Source organism: Notechis scutatus, chromosome 5, assembly GCF_049901735.1.
Source record: "Notechis scutatus isolate UNSWTSFEM ecotype Mainland chromosome 5, rNotScu1.2, whole genome shotgun sequence".
Lineage (NCBI taxonomy): Eukaryota > Metazoa > Chordata > Lepidosauria > Squamata > Elapidae > Notechis > Notechis scutatus.
The window spans coordinates 47,431,539-47,443,624 of record NC_142013.1 but is presented as its reverse complement, the minus strand read 5'-3'; positions in this window follow the sequence as shown (position 1 = coordinate 47,443,624).

The following is a 12,086-nucleotide window of genomic DNA, read 5'->3' as shown; positions in this document are numbered from 1 at the left end:
TATAAAATTGCTTATCTTCTTATTCTCTAATTTCAAATGTCAGTTTACTCATTTCAGCACAGTCCACAGTTTTGTTTTGTTTTTGATAACTTCCTCCTGCATAGGTATGTTGTCATTTTTCCAGTTCTTTGAAAATACAATTCTAGCCGCTGTTAAAACATTTACAATAAAATATTTCAGTTCTTTATTGTATGTGTCCAGTATGACTCCCAATAAAAAGATCTCTGGTTTAAAGTCTATATGTTGTTTTATCATTTTTTCCAACCATGTGTGGATTTTAGTCCAATATTTCTTTGCGTCTGAACATGTCCACCACACATGGTAATATGAACCAGGTATCTGATGACATTTCCAGCATTTATCCGATTTATTCTTAAACATTCTCGCAAGTCTCATCGGGGGTAGGTGCCACCTGTAAAACATCTTATACAAATTTTCTTTGTATGCTGTTGACATTGTCATTTTATAATTTTGAGACCACAATTTTTGCCATTTTTTCCAAATCAATCTCATATCCAAAATTTTTCCCCCAAGCAATCATTGTTTCTTTAACTTGCTCCTCCTCCAATTTAAATTCTAAGAGATGTTCATAAAGTTTTTTAATTACCTTTTCATCAGTACCCATCAAAATTTTATCTAAGTCAGCCAACTTATCCTAAACACCTTCCGCCTCGGAGTCTTTATCAAACCTAGATCGTATTTGCAAATATGAAAACCAATTCATTTTTACACCTTGTTCTTGCAACATTTGCATAGATTTAAGTTCACCTTTTTCATTAATTAACTCCCCATATCTAACTGTTTGTTCCTTTTTATATATTATTGGATAAGAAAAAGCTTCAATAGTTGATATCCATGTTGGAATTTATAAGTAATATTGTCTTTTAATCTTCTCCCAGCTCAAAAACAATGCCTCGCGAATATAATGTCTTATAAAATACCCCTGTGTTTTAGTTCCCTTATACCAGAGAAAGGCATGCCATCCCAGCAGCAAATCATGACCTTCTAAAGTCAATAATCTACTGTTCCTTAGTGTTATCCATTCCTTTACCCACATCAAACTTGTCGCCTGGTAATACAGCTCCCAATTGGGCAAGGCAAATCCTCCTCTTATTCTTGCATCTTGTAACAGCTTTAATTTTATTCTTGCTTTTTTACCCTGCCAAATATATTTCAACAAAATAATATTTAAATCTTCAAAAAACTCTTTAATAATCGAATAGGAATTGTCTGGAATAAATATAAAACTCTAGGCAATATATTCATCTTAATTGTGGATATTCTCCCAATCAATGATAGTTGCAATTTTTCCCATTTCATCAAGTCTGTCGCAATCTGCTGTTTGAGTTTAACATAGTTATCTTCCTTCAGGGTACTGCATCTTGGTGTAATATAAATCCCTAAGTATTTAACCTTGTTTGTGACCTGTATTTTTAAAGTTTCTTCCAACTATTTCTTTTGTCTTGTTAACATATTCTTTGTTAATATCTTTGTTCTGTCTTTATTTATTCTCAAACCTGCTACTTTTCCATATTCTTCTATTTTTTTCTATTAATTTGGGTGTTGTTTCCATTGGGTCTTCTAATATAAATACCAGGTCATCTTCAAAAGCTTGCAATTTATATTCCTCCTTTTTAATTTTCATTCCTTTTATTTCTTTTTCTTCTCTGATTTTCCTGTTCAACACTTCCAATGTTAACACAAACAGCAGAGGTGATAATGGACAGCCTTGCCTTGTCCCTTTTCTTATATCTATGGATTCTGTTAATTCTCCATTCACCATCACCTTTGCAGTTTGTTCATGATATATTGTTTCAATGGCTTGGATAAATTTTTTAGCAAAGCCCATTGGTATCAGTTGCAGTAAAATAAATCGCTAACTCACCTTGTCAAAGGCTTTTTGAGCATCTAGAAAATCAAGGCCATTTGCTTCTCAGGGTGTGCTTCATAATATTCCAGAGTATCCAAAATGATTCTCACATTGTCTTTGATTTGTCTCTTTGGCAGAAATCCATTTTGATCAGTATGAATAAAATTATTTAAGTATCTTTTTAGTCTTTCTGTCAAAATTGAAGCAAAGATTTTATAGTCTGAGTTCAATAAAGATATAGGTCTATAACTTTTAACTTGCTGCAGGTCTGTACCTGTATGTGTGTAATGTGTGTAATGTATGCTTCTGACCATGTTTTTGGTATTCTTTTCTTTAACATAACTTCATTCATAACTTCTAGAAGATTCAATATTTCCTGAAAAGTCTTATAGAATTCTGCTGGCAACCCATCTGGACCTGGAGCTTTCCCAGCATTCTGTTTTTTTAAGGCTTCCGTTAGTTCCATCATTGTTATACTTCCTTCTAACATTGTTTCAATATTTTTGGGTATCTGAGGAAAGTTCGCTTTCTGAAGATATTGCTTGATTTTTTTCTTCTTGAATATTCTCTTGAAAATATAGTTTTCCATAGTAATCTTATATAATTTTTTTCTTCTCCTCATTTCCATAACAAACCTGTCCTTCTTTATTTATCAAATGGCTAATTCTTCTTGGTTCTCTTTCCTTTCTCAATTTATAAGCTAGCCACTGCCTGGTTTATTTGCATCTTCAAAGTAATTCTGTTTCGCACTTTTAATTTTTTGTGCTAATTCCTCTCTTTCCATTAGTCCCATTTTATGTTTAATTATATCCATTTTATTTTTAATGTCTTTTTTGTGGGGACTTCTGTAAATCTTTTTCCAGTGTTTTATAGTCATCCTCTAATGTCTTAAATGTCTTTTTCTGTTTTATGTTTCTTCTCCTAGTATAATCTATCATCAAGCCTTGTGTAGGCCTTCATCGTGTCCCAGAGATTCTGTAAAGATGTATCCTCTTTTTTATTTTCTTTGAAGAAGAAAACAAATTCTTTCTCTATTTTCTGTTTAAAGTCTTTTTCTTTCAGAATCATATTATTTAGAGTCCATCTAGATCTCCTCTTGTATCCCTCCCAAATCACTGATAATGGATTATGATCTGCCCATGTGCTTGTTTCTATTTCAATCTGTCGTACATTAGTCAATAATTCTGCTGACATCCATATCATATCTATTCTAGACCAGGATGTGTGTCTATTTGAATAGAATGTATATTGCTTACTTTCTGCATTTCTCTTTCCATGCATCTTTTAAATTAAATTCTGTTATTCGAAGGAAGGATTTGGGTAGTATCTTTCTAACTTTCTTTGTTGTTTTCTGTGTTTTATAGTCCAACCGGTCATTAATTATTCCATTAAAATCACCCATCATAAAGATATTAACATAGTCCAAATCAATTATTTTTGTCTGTAATTTCCTATAGAATTCTTGTTTATCATTTGGGGCATAAATTGCAGTTAAAAGTGTTTTAACGCTGTTATCCATTATCTCCACCATCAAAATCCTTCAACCATGATCTGTATAAATTAGTGCTGCCAAAATGGTTTCTTTAATATATAATGCCATACTTTTTTTTTTCAATTGTGCCAGCAATGTAAATAATTTCCCTAATTTTCCTTGTTTTAGTATATATTCATGTTGCTTTTTAATATGTACCTCTTGAAAGCAGATTATATCAAATTTTAATTTATCTAATTTGTGAAATTCTTTCCTTCTTTTAATAGCCGAATTAAGTCCATTTATGTTAATCATAATCAGTTTTCTTTCATCCATATTAAGCTTTATAAGAAAGTTTTATTGCTCTAGTACAGGGGGTGTCAAACTCAAGGCCCAGGGGCCAAATCCGGCTCGTGGGGTGATTAGATCTGGCCCACAGGGCCACCCTGGAAATGGCAAAAGACTGGCCTGTGGTGCCTCTGCCAGCAAAAAACAGAACTCGGGTGGGCTGCACACTGCCCTCTTGAGCTCTGTTTTCATTTGCACAGGGTTACTTACAGGAGGCCGTTGCAGCCGAAAACAGACCTCAGGAGCCCTTTTTCTCTGGCAGAGGGCTTGGGCCACCACAGGCACCCCTGACACGAGTGATGTCAAGCTGACCACACCCACTCATCTCTCTTACTCTTCTTGGTATCTGCTTCAGCACCACATTTTCTTTATTTTTATATTTTAATGTTTTCTCTCTTGCCACCTGGAGTATCTGTGTCTTAATAATCTTCTTAGTAAATCTGATGTGAACTTCTCTTGGTAGTCTATTCCTCATTGCATATCTTGTGTAGACACAAAACACTTCATCCATCCCAACCATCATCTTTTCTTTAGTTATTTCTAGTACTTCTGCCAATATTACTGCCATTATTTCAGCAAGGTTTTCACCTTTCCCTTCTTCTATATTTTGAAATCTTAAGTAAAATTCTAATTTGTCTATTTCCCATCCTAATGATTCACCCCTGCCCTTTTCGATATCGCTCAAATGAGTATCAATATCTCCAATTTTCTTATCTCTTTGTATATCTTCTTCAATTTTTTTGAATCTGTCTTCATATTTCATCATCATCTGTTGAATATTTTCCACTTTTCCATCTGTCTTTTCAATTTTTTGCGCAATTTTCTGAATTCCTTGCATGATCATCTGTAATGTCACTTCCTTCTCTTTCTCTTTTTCCTGTTGTAATATTGTCTGTATAGATTGTTGTCCTCCAGATGGTGAGGGAGTTGGTATCAAAGAAGTTGGAGCTGTTGTCTTTCTACTCATCTTGTAATGCTTATCTGTAAAGAAAGAGAGAGAAAAAAGAAAAAAGAAAAAAAAGAGGAAAAAGGAAAAAAAAAATGAAAGCAAACTGTTGCCAGTCCAAAGTAAAAAAGGAAAAAGAAACTCTTCAGGCACATGTATACCTTAATCAAATTATTTGCAATGGTAGATGTAAAAAAGAAAAAAGAAAAGGGCAAAAAGAAAAAAGAAAAATATTCTATATGTTCATCTTAATAAACAAAAAGAAAAGCAAAATAAAAGGTTTATATTGTAGTTCCTGGTTTAAAAAATTAAAGTCCAATTAAAAAGAAAAAAAAGAGCCCCCTCGTGGTGGGGGGGTTAGAAAGGGAGGCAAAAGGTAAAAAGCAATTCTAATATAAAACAAGCCTCTGCCGCCTAATATCCAAGGCTCTTTGATAAATCAGCTCAGACTTTTTCAAGGTCACTTCAATCTTCTTTCTTTCAACTTGAACTCCAAACTCCAGCTATCTGTTCAGAAATGAGCACCTGAATAAACAAACTGCCATGCTCATCTCTATCTTTTCCAATACACAGCTCAGAGTCCTTGATTATAATACAAACTAGTGAAAGGAAAAAGAAACAATGTATCCAAGCCCCTGGGCAGCAGTGCTACTTACTTTCCTTCATTTTCACTTCCCCCTCCTCAATCTACAACCAGGAACTAAAAGAAAAAAAAAAGTAAAATCTCCCCCCCTTTTTTTTAAAGGGAGAAAAATAAATCTTAAGTCAAGCAGAAGAGTCTTAATCAAAAAATAATTTTCAAAAGGATTGTTAAAAAAAGAGAAAGAAATACAAACAGAAATAAAAATATTAAAAAGTACCAGTCCAGCTTAAAGTAAAACAGCTTTGCCAAGTTCAAAATTCCAATAAAAAGGGAAAAAAGGGACAAAACTTTCACTTTGACAATTAATCACGCCACTTAAACTCTTTCCTCTTCACTTTTAGTCCACTTTCATTTTTTCAGGGTGTTCTCTCCAAGAAACAATAAGTAACAGTTCATCTCACCAAGCTGACACACTTTCTTCCAGTTTCTTCCATTCCGGAGCTGTGCCAGCTTCAGCAGCTTGGAAGGCTGCCTCTCCGCCGCTGGCAAAAAGGGGTTTCCCTGGATCAACCAGGGACATTGCGATGTCCCTGGGATCAACAGGACATGCCCTTGTCAATCACCATGTTTACGGGACGGTTTAGGTCCATGGGGACCGACCAGCAGCTGAGATATTGACGGTGATCTTGGAGAATCAAGATCTCCCGTCCAACTGTCAGGATGCCAGCTCCGCCCTCATTATTATTATAATTTCAAGTGATTTAACATATGTGGACACAAAAGTACTTTGATTTGCAAAAACAGCAGAATGAGAATATAAGATAACAGATTAATATCCAATGCATTCCTTTTATTGATAGATGATGAAAAGAAACTGGTAATTCTCTTTGCAATTCCTTGTACAAGCTTACCATTTGCTATGGGAGGTTGCAGTGCTCCAGAATTGATGTTAAAGAGGATGGATGAAGCACACACCTCTTTCTTTTATGTTTAGTCTTGTTTTTTAGCAGAGACCAAAATAAGCTCCTATTAATGTTTTAGCATTGAAAATACAAGATAAAAAAAAGAATGCAATAACCTGGAGCTGATTTTTTTAAATAAAAGTTTTATTTAAGTTTTCACAAAACATACAAATACAAATAAAATATCTTTTTTTGAGAACAGTGTGGCCCCGAGTTATCACTTCTCCATATAGACATAAACTCAATACATATTTATCTTATACATTCTAATCCATATCTTATAACTATTTTCACAATTTTTCCAATAGCTTTTCCCTTTCTTTACTTCCTATAGCCTTATTTTAAATTATCTCATTCCTTTCTTAATTCAATTACATATCTTTTTCTAATTTTTAAAATCATTCCAATCAATGTTTTTATGTTTTTGTCTGTCCTGTCTACAACTTCATATTATCTTTTCTCGTAAAACAAATTTTCCCCTGTAATTTCTAGACTGGAGTGTAACACCTTTATATCTTTTTTCAAATCTTATTTAAAAATTTAAGTTACATCTTTACAGTTATAACATTCATTTTCTAACCTCTATAACAGATACCTATTTTCAATCTAATTCTGCTTGGTACATTCCCTTAAAATACACACTAAATTCTTAAAAGAAAAAAGTATATATGTATATATATGTGTGTATACATGTATAACAATAGTAAATGGAATAATTATTCTATTCAAGTACAGCTCTGCTATTAATATTAATAGCAATCTTTTACATTTCTGTTTCTTTTAACAAACATTACCTAGTAATATCAGTTGTCTTTCACTTTAATCATCTATATTTCATATTTTACTTATTACTGTCTTTAAATAAAAAAAACCAAACAATAGTTATTAACAGTAGTCAATAAAGTTATTATTCTTATTCAAGTTCATCTTATCAACTGATAAAAATCTTCCATGTTTCTTTTCAGTTTTTTTAAATGTTCTTTTTAAATCATTGAGAGCCTTATTCTCTTTACAAACAAATATTCCACTACACATCAATAGAATTTTTTTCTATTACTTGAATCATCTAACATATTATATAACAATGCTATCCCGTGCACCCTTGCAGAATCCTTTCTTTTAACCATTGTCTCTGTGTCTTTTAAATAGGTTTATACCTTTAATTCTTGTACGTTTTTCCTGTACCTCTATATCTTGTTTCTGTCTTTTGTAGCTTCTTTTCCTTTCCCTCTTCCCTCTCTTCTTCTCCCTCCCCTTTTTATTCCCTTTTCTATCTGATTCTCCCTTCAGTGATCCTCCCTTCTGCTTCTTCCTGGTATTATGATTACTTTTCAAATTACTCTTTTTTTGGTTGTTGCTTCAGTGCTTAAGTTTTTAGCTCCCTTTCCTCCCTTTCCCTTTTTTACCCCACTTAAAATTGCTTGGTCATTAAAGATGGCTTCTTTGTTGTCCCGTCCTTCTTGTTCTGCCAGCGTTTCTTGTTGTTTTTCATAGTTCAAGATCTCCATTTCTAAAAATTGAAATACAAAGCCAAAAGATCCTCTTCCGTCTTGTGCTTCTTCTTTTTGTTCTTTAAGTCTCATTTTTAACTCTTTAAGGAGTGATGCCATTTAAAAAAAAATTAAGTGACCCTCAATTGATTTTATTTTATTTCATTAGGATCCTCCAACCAAAGTTCCAGGAATCATCCAATAATCCAAAGCTGTTTCTTGCTTCTTTTCTCACTTTCTCTTTCCAGGGGCTTTGTTCTCTTGTAACAAAGTTTCAGCTACAATGTATCTTTTACAAGCCTTGTTAAAATTCCACTATCATTTTTTTTAAGTTCCAGGTGGTCTTCTCCATTTTCCAGATTGCACCCTCTTTTTTCCTTTTTCCATCTGCTGCTTTCTTTCTTTTTTTTAAAGAAAGTTTTTAAATTATCCAAGAATCTTTTATCCCTTTGTCACTTTATTTTCAGCTAGAAATAGCCTATTAATGTCAAAGTGGATTAGTATCAATTTCTTATTCGAATCTCTTCTTCTTAATGTTCCAAGTTAGTCAAAACTGTCGATGTTAGAGGAAAAAAAGCCAGTTCCATTTCCTTTCCCTTTCTCTTTCACAGCTTAAAATCTTTTTTAGGAATAGTATTAGTCTTTAAAATTCAGGTTCCAGGTACCTCAAATAGATGTTCTCTATGCAGCCTGGTCAGTCAAACTTTCTCCTTTAAATGTCCTCCTGCACAATTTTGTTTGGTCGGGTTCTTCTTTGAGGTGGCCATTTCTGACCACCGCTGCAACCGCCTTTTTGTGAAAGGGAATGATGGCCAGCTGAGGAGGAGAGATGTGGCTCTCTTCAACCCTGCTGATGGCTCCCCCTTCTTCACCACCTCTACAGGGTGGATTCAGCCCTGAATCTGGGCAGCTCAGGGCACTCCAGGGGCAAGCATGGATCAAAACTGCAGATGATCGTGATTTCAGTCCGTCGCCAAAGAAGCTCAAACCGGAAGTACAACCTGGAGCTAATTCTAATTTCTCAGAGGATATTATTTTTCTCCTTCCTTGAGAATATCTATAATTTTTTCTTATACAACTCTAATCTTAGAAAAAAGTTGCACTTTGCATGATTATCTAGTGAAGTTTGTGTATAATAATCTAGTTTATTTTGCTATACCCATTCCACTTTCTCAAGCTGCATATGAATACATTTCATTAGAAAGGCTAGTCAGAGATCCTGAGAAGCAGTAGAAGGTATTTTGGCACCAACAATGTTTCAAAAGGATCTTACATTTTATCCTTCACACTAATTTTGCGGAGTGGGGTTGGTTGGGGAACAAAATAGCAGTGTTTGAATTACTACCAACATAGGAGCAGAATCTCTCCACATGAAATTCTGGGAGACATTCCATGGCAGAGGACAGCAATGACAAAAGTTTAATTGCTTTAAAAAGTATAATCAATTACAATAATTAAAATAAAGTAAGGGAACGAAAATCTTACGTTTTTAAAAAGAAATAAAAATAGGATAATGTTTATATTTAGGTTTAAAACTAAATATAACATAGGACATAGGATAGGAAAAAGAGGAACACAATCTAATAGAGAAGGTAAATCAAACCTAAAGGATAAATCTAACTGAAAGTATTAATTGCAATGGCATGTCCATTTGCAATATCAATTTTAGTGTCTTCAGTTTTTTCACAACTTCTAAAAAAAATAAAATAATGAAGATGAAAACTACTCATAGTATTGACTCCAGAATTATTTCAGGAATATGCTAAAACATGTACAAACTGAGTCCGTTTATTAATTCAATCACCAAATCCCTATTACTGAGGATAAGGAACATTAAAATAGCAATCATTTTCAGAATAGCAATCATTATTATTATTATTATTTTTAAAAAAGCCCTGTGTTTTAGCTAGATTGAGAACACAGAAAATTAAGAGACAGATATTAGATCCAAGAAGAGAATAGGAGGAGGAGGAGGAGGAGGAGGAGGAGGAGGAGGAGGAGGAGGAGGAGGAGGAGGAGGAGGAGGAGGAGGATAATGATGAGGAGGAGATATATTCACCATGAGCTTTATTCCATGTATGTGATATAGTTGGAAAACCAGTTAAATCTCAGAAGGTTTAACTCAAAAGACTTTATCCAAATAACTAGGTAAAGTCAGGCAAGTTAGTCCCAGAGGATGATGGATGTGCTAGAAATCAAAGAGAAAGTGAGTGACTGAAGCATTAGTGAAATTATTGAGTCTCTTTATGCCTATTTAGTTTACTTTATTGTCATTGCACCTCATACAATGAAATCAAACGCCATCTTCAGTGCACATGACCATGACCATGAAAATAAACACAAACACATATCTTTCACCCTTCACACATTGAACCGGAAACCCCCGACACCACACCAACACTGCACTATACAGCAGAATTCAAAAGAGCTACTGCCCTGGGATAGAAGCTGTTTTTCAGCCTATTTGTCCTTGTTTTTATTATTTTGTACAATCTGCCAGATGGTAATAGTTCAAAAAAAAAAAAAGGATTCCCAGGATGAGATGGATCTTTGAGAATGTTTTGAACTTTCTTAAGGCAGCGGGAGCGATAAAGCTCTTCCAAAGAGGGGAGAAGGCAACCAATGATCTTCTAGGACATGACATTAACCCTCTGGAGTGCTTTCCTATCTGCTACTATGCACTTGTCAAACCATACAGAGGTGCAGTATGTTAAAATGCTCTCTATGGTGCAGCGGTGTCCAGGTGTGGGAGGAGATCCCTCAGGAGACCATCCGCCACCTCATCAGGAGCATGCCCAGGCATTGTAGGGAGGTCATACAAGCATATGTCATTGCAAACCTTTTCGTGGAAGAATTCAAATCCAGAGCCCTATCCAATGCCACCCACAAACCCAAACTATGGCTAAGATACATCAATGACACATTTGTTATTTGGCCCCATAGAAAAGAAAACCTAAATAATTTCCTAACACACCTAAACAGCACACACCCCAAAATCAAATTCATCATGGAAACAGAAACAAACAACTACCATTCCTAGTTGTACTAATCTACAAAAAACCAGATAGCACACTGGGACATACCATATACCAGAAGAAAACACACACCAACCACTACCTCAATGCCCAATCCCACCAACACCCAGCACAGATAAACTCCATGGCCAAAACATTAATTGCCAGAACCAAACATCTGGCAGGCAAGACACAAATAAAGACTGAACTATGCACCCTGACTAAAGTACTGACAGCCAACAGCTTCCACAAAAGCAAAATCACAGGCCTGATCCACAAAAACACACTGAGACATAATGGAGACCTAGAAGATGAACAGACCTATGGAACAGCTGTCCTGTCCTACATAAGAGGTACTACAGACAAAATCAGTAAGATACTACATAGACATTGCATCAAGACTGCCTTCAAAACAGACAGAAAAATAGCAGCCATCCTAAGAAACCCCAAAGATAAGATTGACTTGGAAAACCAAGGCATATATGAAGTCCCCTGTGCATCATGCCCTGACACATACATCGGACAGACCAATAAAACAATAAGTACCCGCCCAGATGAACACAAAAATGCAGTAAAAAAGCTGGAACACACTTCTTCATTAGTCCAACACATGAAAGCCACAGGTCATAGCATCAACTTTAATGGCACCAAAACCCTAACCGCTATAGAAAACCCCAGCTACAGAATTATCAGAGAAGCCATAGAAACTGAAAAAAGACCTGAAAGCATGAATAGAAGAGATGACTCCACCAGACTGTCAACTATCTGGAAGCCTGCACTCACAAACAAAATATCTCCACACCCCAAGCCAAGTAAACACCTGGGCACAAACAGATCCCCCCCCATACCTCCAGCTCAAACACATCCCAACCAGGCACCCAGATGAAACCTAGCTTCCTAATAAATGATAGCCGTCCATTTCCTCGGAGCCAAGCTGCACTAAAAGCCTCCAGTACAGGAACACAATGTTGCCAGCCAATCAAGACAAAAACAGCCACAAAACAGACAGTAGATATTATAAACACCAATCAAGCAGAACACAGCAAACTCCAAGACCAATAAACACAGACCAAGTCTCACAACCAATCAGGATGAAGAAAAAACCATTCTAACACAGCAGTAGGCTAGCACCAAATTTAAAACAGAAACAGCTGTGAAAGCCTGACTCATAGACGAACACAATACACAAGCCTGATGATGGCAGATGAGATTCTGCTGAAACATCGCTACAACTTTAAAAGCACAACTATAATGACGTGGGAAAATACCGAACCAAGCGAACACCATACATGTAAGTACGAAAACTTAAAAATATATATATATATATATATATATATATATATATATATATATATATATATATATATATATATATATATGTGTGTGTGTGTGTGTGTGTGTG